Source organism: Ornithorhynchus anatinus, chromosome X2 (genome assembly GCF_004115215.2).
Source record: "Ornithorhynchus anatinus isolate Pmale09 chromosome X2, mOrnAna1.pri.v4, whole genome shotgun sequence".
NCBI classification, from domain to species: Eukaryota; Metazoa; Chordata; class Mammalia; order Monotremata; family Ornithorhynchidae; genus Ornithorhynchus; species Ornithorhynchus anatinus.
The window spans coordinates 2,687,667-2,702,311 of record NC_041750.1 but is presented as its reverse complement, the minus strand read 5'-3'; the positions used below and the strand labels follow the sequence as shown (position 1 = coordinate 2,702,311).

Here is a 14,645-nt window from a genome sequence, read left to right as displayed (position 1 = left end):
CCAGAGAAGCGAAGTGACTTGCCCAAGGTCACACAGCAGACATGTGGTGGAGCCAGGATCAGAAGCAGAAACGACTCAGAATCAAAAATGTCTCAGAAATGGCTCCAGGGCATTGGACTGGAGGAGGTACAAGATCATTAGATCAGATAATAAGCCCTCACAATCTATTTTATCCCCATTTTACAGGTGCGGCCCAGAAGGCTGAGACTCTGACACCCAAGTTCACCCAGCAGACCAGTGGCAGAGCTAAGGTAATAATAATAACATTAATAATAACTTGTCAAGTGCTTACTGTGTGCCAAGCAGTCTCCTAAACCCTGGGGTAGATCCAAGATAATCGGGTGAGACACAGTTTCTCTCCCATACGGGGCTCCCCAGTCTAAAGAGGAGGAAGAACAGGTAGTGAATCCCAGTCTACAGATGAGGAAACCGAGGCACTGAGAAGTTAAGCGATCTGCCCGAGGCCGCCCAGCGGGCTAGTGGCAGAGCTGGGACTCGAACCCCATTCTCCTAATGAGTGAGACAGGCAGACCCAGATAATGCCCTGCAGTGGGGAACGGGAGGGGAAAAAAAAAATTTGCTGGTACCAGCAGTGAACAGAAATAAATAAACTTGATAGAGACTGAAGTGCTAAAGGAGCCTTCTCGAATAACACCTTAAATTGAGTTGGCACCGTCATTTCCTCCCACGGTGTTTTCACCTCAGTGATTTCCTTTTGTCCTCACACCCTCCCCGTGAGCGAGGGAGTGGCAAGGATTTATCATCCCCGAGTTACAGATGAGGAAACTGAGGCCCGGAGAGGTAGAGGGGGACCTGCCTGGGGTCTCGCAGCAGGCCAGGGGTCCAAAACCCCCATCTCCCGACCCCCGTGACCCTCCTCTCCATTCATCCCCGGGGGGGCGAGCACTGTTTTATTTCACGAAGGATCTCGTGAGTCTCCAGGGCCGGTTGGGGCAGGAAGCGGGTACGGAAGATGAATTCGTTCATTCAGTCGTATTTATCGAACGCCGACCGCGTGCAGAGCGTTGTACTAAGCGCTTGGGAGAGTACAATACAACAATAAATTGACCCGTCCCCTGCCCACAGCGAGCTTAAAATCTAAGGGGCGGGGGGAGGCAGACGTTAATATAAATAAATAAATGATAGATAGGGACAGTAAGTGGTGTGGGGACGGGAGAGGGGATGAACAAAGGGAGCAGGTCAGGGTGAGGCGGAAGGGAGTGGGAGATGGGGAGGGGGGGCTTAGGGAAGGCCTCTCTGAGGAGATGGGGCTTCGATAAGGCTTTGAAGAGGGGGAGAGTAGCATGCTTGAGCCGTTGGAGCGCCGGGTGTGGGGCCTAATCCGCCTCTATTACTCGGCTCCTCGCTCGAGTATCCGTTCCGGTCAGAATCCCCCGAATCCCCCTCTCCAGCCCGGTCCCCGAGGCGTCTCCCCGAGCCCCGCCTGCCGCCGCTGTCAGAGAGAGGCTCCCAGGGACGGTGGCTTCGCCGCCGCCATTTCAGATCCCCCTCTCAAAGGCCGTTGGCTTTGAAGGGCTGATCCAGCGACCCGACCCGGCGGGAAAACCACGTGCTCCGAGGGGGAGAGGCCGGTGCCCGAGTAGCGGGGGGCCGGGGGTGCCGACGGAGTCCCCCAGCCCCGCTCCCTAACCTCCCCGGCTTCCTCCGCCTTCCCCTCCGGATGGGTGTCTCGCGAGGGCAGAGCCAGTGGGATAAAATAAGTCCCACTCTGACCCCCTGCCCGGAACTCGAACCTTAGTGAATTTCCGAGGTTGGAGACGGGGCAGTGGCGTTAACCCTTTCCCCTGTGCTATTTATCCCCTTCGCGTCCCTCTGGCCTCCGCGGGGGAGAGCCGATCAGCCGGAACCGAAAGATCTCCCCGGTTCAGAATTGATGGATTTCATCAGTTTGGACCTAGGAATTGTGGGCAGGGAACGTGTCTGTCTATTGTTGTGCTGGACTTTCCCGGGCGCTCAGCGCAGAGCTCTGCACACAGTAAGCACTTAATAAATATGATGGAAGGAACGAAGGATGGAATCTTCTGGTAAAACAGAGGCCTATAAATTAATCAGTGGAACTGATGATGATGATGGTATTTGTTAAGCGCTCACTCTATGCTATTCTAAGCGCTGGAGTAGATACAAGGTTATCCCACGTGGGGCTCATCGTCTTAATCCCCATTTTACAGATGAGGTCACTGAGGCCCAGAGAAGTGAAGTGACTTGCCTGATTGAGGCCCTACTCTGCGTGGATCACTTAACCCGGTACCGTGCTCTGCGCACAGTAGACTGTAGGCTCGTTGAAGGCAGGGATCCTGTTTGGTAACTCTATTAGACTCTCCCAAGTGTTCAGTACAGTGCCCTGCAAGACAAAGCCCGGAAACTCCTTGACCCTGGGGATTGTGCCTACAGACTGTAATAATAATGACGATGGTATTAAGCGCTTACCACGTGCCAGGCACTGTACTAAGCGCTGGGGTGGACGTGAGCAAATCGAGTTGGCCACAGTCCCTGGCCCACGTGGGGCTCCCAGTCTCAATCCCCATTTTCCAGATGAGGGAACTGAGGCCCAGGGTCACACGGCAGGCAAGTGGTGGAGCTGGGATTAGAACCCGTGACCTTCTGATGCCCAAGCCCGGGCTCTAGGTGAACTCTTCGAAGTGCTGAGTGCGATCCTCTGCACACTTTAAACTATAGGGTCCTTGTGGGGAAGGATCCTATATAGTAACTCTAGTGTACCCTCCCAAGCGCTTGGTACAGTCCTCTGCATGTATCATGTCCTCAATAAGCCCCTTGGCCTCGTGGAAAGAGCGTGGGCCTGGGAGTCAGAGGCCCCGAGTTCTAATCCTCCCTCTCTCTCTCACGTGTCTGCTGTGTGACCTTGGGCAACTCACTTCACTTCTCTGTGCCTCGGTTCCCTCATCTCGGAAGTGGGGTTTAAGACCACGAGCCCGACGTGGGACGGGGACTGCGACCGACCCGCTTAGTCGGATCTACCCCAGCGCTTAGTCCAGGGCCTGGCGCAGAGTAAGCGCCTCACAAAGTCCGTAAAAGAGAAAGGCCGATGGATCATTTGATTGAGATGCCGACAGACGGCAGTAACCGCCCCGCTACGCCTGTGACCACCCCGTTACCATGGAAACCGGCATCCTTTCTGGACCGCCTGATCTTCGATTTCCCTCTGGCAGTGGGTCCGGGCTTCGGCGGGGAGTTGGGCAAAGTGTGACAGAACTGAAACTCGTCTCTAGGCTCCATGCTCATCTCTAGACGGTAGACTCGTTGTGGGCAGAGAACGTGTCTGTTTATTGTTCTACTGGACTCGTCCGAACGCTTAGTACAGTGCTGTGCACCCGGTAAGCGCTCAATAAATCCGATTGAGTGAACGAATGAATTCCAGCCACCCACTGCCTGCAGGTGGGGCCCTGGACCAAATCCATCCTGGCCTTCAAAATCTCCAGAAAGGAAATTCCCCAATCCCCTCTCCCCTTGACTTCCAGGATCGCAACCCCTTTTTTTAGTGGCATTTCTTAAGCGCTTAATATATGGCAGGCACTGTACCAGGTGCTGGGTTCGATACCGCGTAATCCGGTAGAACGCGGTCCTGCTGCAGAATCTGGGAGTCGGAAGGACCTGGGTTCTAATCCCGGCTCCTCCACTTGTCTGCGGTGTGACCTTGGGCGAGTCACTTTTCCTTCTCTGGGCCTCAGTTCCCTCCTCCGCAAAATGGGGATTAAGAGCGTGTGCCCCGTGTGGGACAGGGACCGATGACCTCGTATCTACTCCGGCACTTAGGACAACGCTTAGGACATAGCGCCTAACAGATACCATTTCTATTAGTAGTATTATTACTCTAGACTACCAGCTCACCGTGGGCAAGGAACGTGTCTGTTTATTGTCATATTGAACTCTCCCAAGCACTCAGTCCCGTGATCTGCCCACAGTAAGCACTCGATAAATTCGATTGGCTATTTGCTCAGCGCTTACTCTGTGCTAAGCTCTGGGAGAGGTACAAGACAGTTGGGTCAGGTGCAGCCCCCACCCCCGTGTGATGCTCCCCACATTGAAAAGTTCTCTCGGGGGCCGGTGGTCCCCCCTCCCCCGGCCTGGGGGGGGCTGGTGATCCTAAGGGCTGTGGGCGAGACCCCTATATGAGGCTGACAGCTCCTTGTGGGCCGGGAATGTGTCTGTTTATTGTTCCGTTGTGCTCTCCCAAGCGCTCAGTACAGTGGTCCGCGCTCAGTGAGCGCTCGATAAATCCGATTGATGAATGAGTGACGTCTTGGGGCCAGGTGAGATGGGGGCGGGACTGGGGGCGGGGGGGTGATCTCCACCCAGGACCCCTCAGCCCCATCACTGACACCACCTAGCAGAGGGGTCCGTGGGGAAGGGACAGTTCGCAAGGAGCAGCGGGATCCCGGGGTTGGTAGAGAGCCCGGGTGTCGGGGCATGTAGGGAAGGGGGCCCGGTTGGGCCGGGGCAGGAGAGGGCGGGTGGGGAAAGAGACCGAGGAGAGGAGCAAAGCGGGGATTCCCATCCCACCTCCGCCTGCTGCATGACCTTGGGCAAGTCGTTTGACATTTCCGGGCCTCACTTTCCTCATCTGGAAAATGGCCCGTTCTCCCTCCACTGAGTCTGCGAGCCCCAGGTGAGACGGGGATTGTGCCTGACCCGATCGTTCATCCGACCAGATTTATCGAGCGTTCACTGTGGGCAAAGCACTGTACCGAGCACTTGGGAGAGTGTAACGATCAACAGACATATTCTCAGCTTATCAGCCGGGGCTCAGCGGAAAGAGGCCGGGCTTGGGAGTCCGAGGTCATGGGTTCGAATCCCAGCTCCGCCACTGTGGGCAAGTCGCTTCACTTCTCGGTGCCTCAGTGACCTGATCTGTCAAATGGTGATGAAGACTGTGAGCCCCACGTGGGACAACCTGATGACCCTGTATTTCCCCCAGCGCTTAGAACAGTGCTTGGCACATGGTAAGCGCTTAACAAATACCAACATTATTATTATTATTATCTTGTATCTACCCCAGAGTTCAGTACAGTCCTTGGCACACAGTAAGCACTTAAAATGATTACGGCTAGTTAATAATAATGGTGACGATGATGACGCTTCCTTCCGGGGGCTGCAGAATCTTGCCGTTCCACCTGCACCCCCGGTTCCTTCGGCCGGGGGAGGGGGTATCTGGTTCCCCCCGGCCCCTTCCCTCATCCTATTTCAGGCTGCCCCCCACCCACGGTTGCGGGGGAGACCCCCGCGGCCCCACCGATCCATCGCAACGGCCATTAGCTGCCATCCGCTTGATTTAGGGTGGCCGGGGAAACAGCCATTAGAGGCGGCCAGCGGAGACGCAGGACGGAGCCGAGATAAGTCACGGCTCGCCCTCCCTCCGCCCCCCCGTCCCCCCCCCCAACCCTCGGAGAAAGCAGAAAGTGATCAATGGACCGTCCGCGGACCGCAGCCCGGCTTCATCGACCCTGGCCTAGCGAGAGAACCCCCCGGCCCGGGGGACAGGAGGACCTGGGTTCCAATCCCGGCTCTGCCACCCGTCTGCTGCGTGACCCTGGGCGAGTCGCTTCACTTCTCTGGGCCTCAGCCGCCTCATCTGTAAAATGGGGATCGAGACCGTGAGCCCCACGTGGGATAGGGAACGTGCCCAGCCCGATTTGCTCGGATCCACCCCACTGCTTAGTACAGTGCCTGGCGCGTAGTAAGTGCTTAACAAATACCCCAATTACTATTATTAACCGCCCCCAGCCCCAAATCACTTATGTCCACAGCTGTCATTTTATTTGTTTTTAATGTCTTTCCCCACCCCCAGACTCTAAACTCCTAGTGGGCAGGGAGTGTGTCGGTTTTACTGTATATCCCGGCCTCGCCACATCCGCTGTGTGACCGCGGGCAAGCCGCCTCACCTCTCTGGGCCTCAGTGACCTCTCCTGAATAACGACGAAGAGTGTGAGCCCCACGTGGGACCGCGTCCACCCCGATTAACCCGTATCTTCCCCAGTGCTTAGAAGAGTGCTCGGCACATAGTAAAGGTTTAACAGATAACCATTCTTTTTATCATCATTATACCATCCTTCCCCCAAAGGCTCAGCGCGGCGTTCCGGCCACCGTGAGTGCTCAAGAAACCCGACCGACCCGGTGATTGATAACCGCAGATGCTCCGCAGCCCGCCACCCCCTCAACCCCTCTCCATCACCGGGGCGGCCGCTGCCATCTCCGCTCTGTCTCCTCGCTCCCCAGGGCCCCACCCCGTCTCCCCCTTCTCCTCTCCGCTCCCTCCTGCCCGCAGGAAGGGACCGGCGACCCTCCGGGCCCGGCCCGGGTGACGGGCGTGCAAGGACACCTCGGGAGCTGACGCCAATGAAGCTCACTCAGCGGATCGGTTAACAGGCGGGTGGAAAAAGCCAGCTCCCCATCCTCGTCCCCCCCCCCCCCAACCGCCGGCCCCCTCCCCCGCGGTCCCCACCGCCCGGCCTCGCTCCCCTCCCCCGCCGGCCCCGCATGGCATCTCCGCTGGCCAGCAGCCCGGGGTCCCCTGTGCCGCCCTCGAGCTCCGCTCGCTGCCTTTAATTAAAGATGACAGATTTCAGCCACGTTCCTTTCTTCTGGATCTAGGCGGCGGGGAGCGGGGAGGGGGACGGAGGGACGTGGGGAGGGGGGAGACCAAAGGATGGCGGGGGGGTGGGGGGCGGGCGGTCTTGGCGTTCCCGGAGGAAGGAGCCAGAGAAACAAAGCCACAGGACACGCCGGCCTCCTCCGGAAACAGCCGGCGGGCCGGGCTCCAGAGGCCAGTTGGGGTGTCGCTGTCCGGACGCTGGACGCCGGTCTCGGGGGGGCCCGGGGAACCCCACCTTCGCACTGGGCCGGCGGCGAAAACGGGCACCCCCTTGGGTGTTTGTTGTCCCCTTAGGGTGCTTATTCCCTTGCGGAAGCGGCGTGGCGCAGCGGATAGCGCCCGGGCCTGGAAATCGGGTCATGGCGTCTAATCCCGCCTCCGCCGCTTGTCTGCTGGGTGGCCTTGGGCTAGACGCTTCACTTGTCTGGGCCTCAGTGGCCTCATCTCTAAAATGGCGATTAAGGCGGTGAGCGCCTTGTGGGACGGGGACTGGGTCCACCCCAGCGCTTAGTAGGTGTCTGGCACATAGTAAGCGCTTAAGAAACACCAGTATTATTTTTGTGGTCGTGTTTTCACTCCCCCCGGGGTCTCCAGCAGGGCCAGCGGGGCTCGGGTATGTCCGTCTTGTAAGGGTGGAGCACGGGCTCGGGAGTCAGAAAGCCTTGGGTTCTAATCCCGGCTCTGCCAACCGTCTGCTGCGCGACCTCGGGCAAGTCGCCTCGCTTCTCTTGGGCCTCGGTTCCCTCCCCGGTCAAACGGGGATTCAGGCGGCGAGCCCCGGGCGGGACGGGGACCGCGGCCAACCCGATCGGCTTGCGTCCGCCCCGGCGCTCAGTACGGCGCCTGGCCCGGAGCGAGCGCTCGGCCAGGGCCGTCAGTATTATTAGAGAGGCAGCGTGGCTCCGCGGCAAGAGCCCGGGCTTGGGAGTCAGAGGTCATGGGTTCGAATCCCCACTCTGCCGCTTGTCAGCCGGGCGACGGTGGGCAGGTCGCTTCTCTGGGCCTCAGTGATCTCATCTGGAAAATGGGAAGACCGGGGGACCCACCCGGTGACCCTGGGTCTCCCCCAGCGCTTAGTGTTCGGCACCTAGAGAAGCAGCAGTGGAAAGAGCCCGGGTTGGGGAGTCACAGGCCATGGGTTCGAATCCTGGCTCCGGCACTCCGGCCGTGTGACTGTGGGCGAGTCACTTCACTTCTCTGGGCCTCAGTTCCCTCATCTGTAAAATGGGGATGAAGACTGTGAGTCTCACATGGGACCTCCCGATGACCCCGTAGCCACCCCGGCGCTTAGAACGGTGCTCCGCGCATAGTAAGCGCTTACCAAATGCGAACATTATTATTATCATCACATAGTAAGCGCTTAAATACCCACATTATTATACTTAGCAGCCCGTGGCGGGCGGGGCCGGTGTCCGGGGGAGACGGGATGCGGGCGGGGGGGCCCCTTGGCCCCCCGGCCCCGCTCCCTCTCCCCACCCGGCAATTAGCGCCCTAATAGATTAATCGTCTCTAATCTCCCCTCGGCACGATCGGCTGCGAGGTCGCCGGCGGCGGGAGGAGGAGGAGGAGGAGGAAGGCGGGCAGGTGCAGGGCTGGGGGAGGGAGGCGGGTCCGGGCCGGGCCGGGCCGGCCACCCTCGCTCCCGGGGCCGGGCCCGGGGCCAGGCCGGCGCCGGCCCGCGGCCCGCAGACAATCCGGCTCTTTGTCTGCGGGATTAGGACGCCGCCTTCGCCTTGATGGCGGCGGGAGGAGGAGGCGGGGGCCGCCCGGTGGGGCCGGGGCCGGGGCCGGGTGGGGGCTCGGTGACCCTCCTTCCCTGCCTCCCTTCCTCCCTCCCTCCTTCCCTCCCCGCCGCCGCGGCGCTCCAAGCGTTAAGCGTTGCCCGGCGGCGAGGCCGCCGCCCCCGCCCTCCTTCCCTCCCTCCCTCCCATGAATGATGTGCGGGATGGCGGGAGGAGCGAGGCCCAGAGCCGGGGCCGGGCAGCCCGGCTGCCCATCTGTCTGTCTGTCTGTCTGTCTGTCTGTCTGTCTGTCTGCCTGCCTGCCTGCCTGCCTGCCTGCCTGCCTGCCTGTCCGTGTGTCTGCGGGCGTGCGTGCCGACCTGCGGCCTGCGGGCCTCACCGGGACACGGCCAGGGGACCGGGCCTCAGGAGGCCCCGGAGCCCCAACCGGCCCGGGACGGCTGCCTCTCGGGGGCCGCCTGCGTGTGTGTCTGGCTGTGTCTCTGTGTGGGGGTGACTCGCCGGGGAGGGAGAGGGGCGTGTGGGCGGGTGGCCGTTCTGGTGGGGAGGGGTAGGGATGGGTGGCCATTTTTGTGGGTAGAGGTGGGTGGGTGGCAGTTTTTGTGGGTAGAGGTGTGGAGGTGGGTGGCAGTTTTGTGGGTAGGGGTGTGGGGGTGGGTGTCAGTTTTTGTGGGTAGAGGCGGGTGGGAGGGTGGCAGCTTTTGTGGGTAGAGGCGTGTGGGTGGGTGGCAGTTTTTGTGGGTAGAGGTGTGTGGGTGGGTGGCAGGTTTTGTGGGGAGGGGTAGGGATGGGTGTCAGTTTTTGTGGGCAGAGGCGTGTGGGTAGGTGGCAGTTTTTGTGTGGAGGAGTAAGGGTGTGTATCGGTTTTTGTGGATACGAGTGGGTGGCTGGGTGTCAGTTTTTGTGGAGAGGGGTAGGGATGGGTGTCAGTTTTTGTGGGCAGAGGTGTGTAGGTGGGTGTCAGTTTTTGTGAGGAGGGGTAGGGGTGGGTGTCAGTTTTTGTGGGTAGAGGTGTGTAGGTAGTTGTCAGTTTTTGAGGGAGAGATAGGGGTATGTGTCAGTTTTTGTGGGAAGGGTGTGTAGGTGTGTGTCAGTTTTTGTGGGAAGGGTGTGTAGGTGTGTGTCAGTTTTTGTGGGGAGGGGTGTGTAGGTGTGTTAGTTTTTTGGGGGAGAAGTGTGTAGGTGGGTGTCAGTTTTTGGGGGGAGGGGTGTGTGCATGGGTGTCAGCTTTTGTGGGGAGGGGTGTGTAGGTGGGTGTTAGTTTTTGTGGGGAGTGGTATGTGGGTGGGTGGCAGTTTTTGTGGGTAGAGGTGTATGGGTGGGTGTCAGTCAGCTATGTGGCTGTGGGCAAGTCACTTAACTTCTCTGTGCTTCAGTTACCTCATCTGTAAAATGGGTATTAAGACTGTGAGCCTCACGTGGGACAACCTGATTACCCTGTATCTCCCCCAGCGCTTAGAACGGCGCTCTGCACATAGTAAGCTTAACAAATACCGACATTTTTGTGTGGAGAGGTAGGGATGGGTGTGAGTGTTTGTGGGTAGGGGTGTAGGGGTGTGTGGGTGAGATTTTGTGTGTAGGGGTAGGCGTGTGTGTGTGTGTGTGTATATAGGAGCGGGTGTGAGTGTGTAGGGGTAGGTGTGCGTATGTATAGGGGTAGGTGTGTGTGTTTGTATGGGGGTGAGTAGGCATTTGTGTCAGGGGGTGAGTGTAGCTATATGAGTGGATTTTTGTGAGGGTGAGTGGGTGTGAATAGGGGTTTTTGTGTGTAGAGGTGAGTTTTTTGAGTTTGCGTGTAGGGGTATGTGTATGAGTGGGTTTGCGTGTGGAGGGGTGTTATACGTGTGAGTCTGGAGTTTTGTGTGGGCGTGTGTGTGAATGTGAGTCTGTGTAGGGGTGAGTGTGTGTGAGTGTGGGTTTTTGTGTATGTGGATAAATGGGTCCGTGTGTGTATGTGCATGTCTAGTATGTGGTTTTGTGTGTCTGCGTTTGTTTTTGTAGAGGTGTGGTTTTGTGTATCTGGGCGTGTTTTTGTATGTCTGTGGGCGAGTGTGTGTCTTGTGTGCTTTTGGGTGAATCCGCATGTGAGGGTGTGTTTAGTTTGAGGCCGCCGACAGAGGGGTGCTTGTTTTTGATGTCCACCGGAATGGGACGCCACCGCTACCGCTGTCTCCTTCCCCAGACAAAAAGACTGACTCTCCCCACACATAATATCCTTCTGTATTGTCCCCGGGAAGGGGCCGAGGCCACAGCCTCCTCAGCCTCCCCTGCCTCCTCAGCCTTCCCATTTCTTCAGCCTCCCCTGCCTCCTCAACCTTTCCATTTCTTCAGCCTCCCCATTTCTTCAGCCTCCGCCGCTTCCTCAGCCTCCCCCGCCTCCTCAGCGTCCCCGTCTCCTCAGCGTCCCCTGTCTCCTCAGCCTCCCCCGCTTCCTCAGCCTCCCCCGCTTCCTCAGCCTCCCCATTTCTTCAGCCTCCCCATGTCTTCAGCCTCCTCTGCCTCCTCAGCCTTCCCATTTCTTCAGCCTTCCCATTTCTTCAGCCTCCCCCGCCTCCTCAGCCTCCCCTGCCTCTGCTGCCACAGTTAGATTCATTTTAAACTTCGGAGCTCCTCGTGCGGCTGGCAGGAGCGGTGGCGGAGGTCTGAGGAATTCTAATTTAGGTGAGACAGGCGAGGGGATCGATGAGTGGTATTTATTCCTTCCGCATTGTACATTCGAAACGCACATAGTAAGTGCTCAGTAAATACTAGTGAATGCATTCACTCAACCGTATTCAGTTCAATCATATTTATTGAGTGCTTACCGTGTAAAGAGCACTGTACCGGGCGCTCGGGAGAGTCTCGTCTCTTGCTGTCGAGTCGTTTCCGCCCTTAGCGACTCCCGGACGCCCCACCTCCGTCTCCGATCGTCCCGGTAGCGAATCCCGGTAAAAATACCAAATAAAAATACCATCGCCTCCTTCCGCGCCGTAAACCCGAGTCTCTGCCCTCGACTCTCTCGGGAGAGGACGATGCAACGATAAGTTGAAACAGCGTGGCTCAGTGGGAAGAGCCCGGGCTTGGGAGTCAGAGGTCATGGGTTCGAATCCCCGCTCTGCCACTCGTCAGCTGGGTGACCGGGGGCAAGTCACTTCTCTGTGCCTCGGTTACCTCATCTCTAAAATGGGGGTTAACTGTGAGCCTCACGTGGGACAGCCTGATGACCCTGTAAGCCCGTCAAAGGGCAGGGACTGTCTCTATCTGTCATTCCAAGCGCTTAGTACAGTGCTCTGCACATAGTCAGCGCTCAGTAAATACTATTGAATGAATGAATATCTCCCCCAGTGCTTAGAACAGTGCTCTGCACATAGTAAGCGCTTAAATACCAATATTATTATTATTAAAGAGACACATTCCCTGTCCACAATGAGCTTAGAGTCTAGAGAACTGTATGGAGCGCTTAGAACACTGTACTAAGCGCTTGGGAAAGTGCAGTACAACTGAGTTGACAGGCACGTGGGCTCTTGGCCCACAAAGAGCTGACGATCTAGAGGAATGGATGGTGGGAGAGTCGCTTGTGGAGCTAGGATTCTCTGCCCCAAAGACCCTTCCCTACTCTGGGCATCGGTTATCCTCCGACTCCCCTCTCCCGGCCTCATCCGACCTCCCTTTCGGCCCCCCCAGCTCCCCCATTTCATCCTCCCTCCCCGCCCGGCCTCCGCCCTCATGACCCACACTCCCAGACCCCTACCAAAGTGGTCAATCCATCCATCCCCCTGCCTCCATTCGGGACGGGCGGGCGGCCAAAACATGGCCTGGAGGGGGCAAAAGCCCAGGTTCTAATCCCGGCCCTGCCACTCGCCTGCCGTGTGACCTCAAGTCACTCAACTTCTCTGGGCCTCAGTCTCCTCGTCTGTAAAATGCCCCACAGAGCGTGAGCCCCACGTTGGACAGCGGCTGTATTTGATTGGAGAAGCGGCGTGGCTCAGTGGGAAGAGCCCGGGCTTGGGAGTCCGAGGTCATGGGTTCGAATCGCGACTCCGCCACTGGTCAGCTGGGTGGCTGGGGGCAAGTCACTTCTCTGGGCCTCAGTTCCCTCATCTGTCAAATGGGGATGAAGACTGTGAGCCTCACATGGGATAACCTGATTACCCTGTAACTACCCCGGCGCTTAGAACAGTGCTCTGCACATAGTAAGCGCTTAACGAATACCAACGTTATTATTATTATCTGATCGTATTGTATGTACTCCAGTGCTTGGCGCAGCGTAAGTGCTTAACAGATACTATTGTTATTATCAGGAAGGATCGGTCCTGTCCAAAGGAAGGCCCTTCTCTCGCCCGACACGCCCTGTGCCCGTGGGGCCGTGAGGAAATCAAGTCCAGGAGCGCGAGACCGCCCCAAAAACGTAAGTACACTGGGAAGGACGTGGTCCGGTCTGGATTCGGAACGACCCGGCCAGCGGCATCCCGTGGCCTTCCCCTGGTCCCCCTTCCCCACCGGAGGCCGCGTGAACCTCCGAGTTTGGTCCTGTGTGTTTTGTGTTTCTATCTTTTCACCTTTCCTTAAGGGTCGTCTCCAAACCCCCCCCTTATCAATCCATCGATGCCGTTGTCCTTAAGGGTTTACGATGTTGAGAACTCTAAATGCTTAGGAGGGTATAAGCAGCATGGCGTGGTGGCTGGAGCAAGGGCCTGCGAGTCAGAAGGTCATGGGTTCTAATCCCGGCTCCGCCACTTGTCTGCTCTGCGGCCTCGGGAAAGTCACTTTGCCTCTCTGTGCCTGTTACCTCATCTGGAAAATGTAGATTAGGACTGTGAGCCCCATGAGGGACGGGGACTGTGTCCAACCCGATTTGTTGCCTGTGTCTACCCCAGCGCTTAGTACGGTGCCCGGCACATAGTAAGCGCTTAACAGATACCGCCATTATTATTATGATAGAGTTGGGTTGGTAGACACAATCCCTGCCCTCAGGGAGTTTACACTCTGGATTGTGAGACCTTGGCTGTGTCTATTCTGTCCCCCGTATTTTTCCCAGTGCTTTGCACCCAGGAATAAATACTATTCCTACTGCCACTAAAGTTCCACAGGGAAATGGATGTCCTGACTCCCCTCCCCCATTTTAGTCTCTCCCAATCCTCACTGCCAGGAAGGCCTTCGTGAGGTCTAGCCTTAGCCCCTCTTGCTGCAATTGAAGACCGTCTCCTGTCCTTCCTTCCAAGGTCTTTAGCCTCGGGAGTTCTGCCCCCTATTTGACTGGATCTGCCCTGAGGAAAAGTCATTTTATTCGTTCATTCCTTCATTCACTCGTATTTATTGAGCACTTACTGTGTACTAAGCGCTTGGGAGAGTACGGTATTAGAATGAACGGAGACATTCCCTGCCTACAACGAGCTCACAGTCTAGAAGGGGAGACAGACATTAATATGAATAAATGACAGATCTGTAGGGAAGTGCTGTGGGGCCGCGAGAGGGGATGAATAAAGGGAGCGAGTCAGGGTGACGCAGAAGGGCCTCTTAGGGCCTCGGCTCTCTCCCCGGGACGTGGGTTCGAGGCCACTGGACTCTCGCGTAGCAGTGAACCTGGTATTCAACACCCTGGGGTGTGGAAGGAGATCTGGGGGCAGTTAGGTGGAGTCCAACTAGGTGTGTTTTCAGGCTGGGCTGGGCTCCTCTGACCCAACGGGGATGGGGGACGTGGTGATGGAGAGGGCTCAACGATCGATGACGTGAGTGACCGGCCAAAAATTATTCGCGTGGGCGTTTGCCACCTTTCGAGTCGGCTGCCCGGGTGCTTTAAAAGGGCTGCAGGTTTGGGGCCTTTATCTAATCCCCCTGCCTCCACCTTCCTCTCTTCCTAGAGTTCGACACAGACACAATTGTCTTAGCCTGGTTTGAGCCCTCCAGACACACACGCACACCATCAGTGGCGTCTTCTTTGACAACAAAGAACAACTAGACGGCGCCATTAATGGAGAAATTCACTGTAGGGCATGGGTGCGTTGGTAGGGGCCCAAGAACGACCCACAATCGTAACCGCACTGGGCGCGCGCGCGCACACACTCACACAAACACGCACAGACCGTCCTTTGTTTCGTTGTCGTGTTTGCAGTGCCTGGCGCTGCCTCTTTGCCTTCCGATTCATTTTGAAGCTTCTGCTCTAAGAGAGTAGCGTGCTCTGCCGGAATAATAATAGCTGTGGGACGTGTTAAGCGCCTACTATGTGCCAGGCACTGTTCTAACCCTGGCTCTGCCCCTTGTCGGCTGTGTGACCTTGGACAAGTCACTTCGCTTCT

At 57.5% G+C, this 14,645-nt stretch overlaps 1 long non-coding RNA gene across 4 annotated transcripts in view; it reads left to right on the top strand.

The window, feature by feature from the left end:
• The window catches only part of LOC103165313, a 56,959-nt gene that overhangs the window by 22,928 nt on the left and 19,386 nt on the right, over positions 1-14,645 (top strand). For 2 of the 4 annotated variants that reach the window (XR_003755523.2, XR_003755524.2), the window contains exons 3-4: positions 187-251; positions 12,651-12,757. This is a non-coding gene — a long non-coding RNA (uncharacterized LOC103165313). Of the gene's footprint in view, positions 1-186; positions 252-9,799; positions 11,032-12,650; positions 12,758-14,645 lie in introns of those variants that run through there. The other 2 variants (XR_003755521.2, XR_003755522.2) reach the window with 1 other exon arrangement.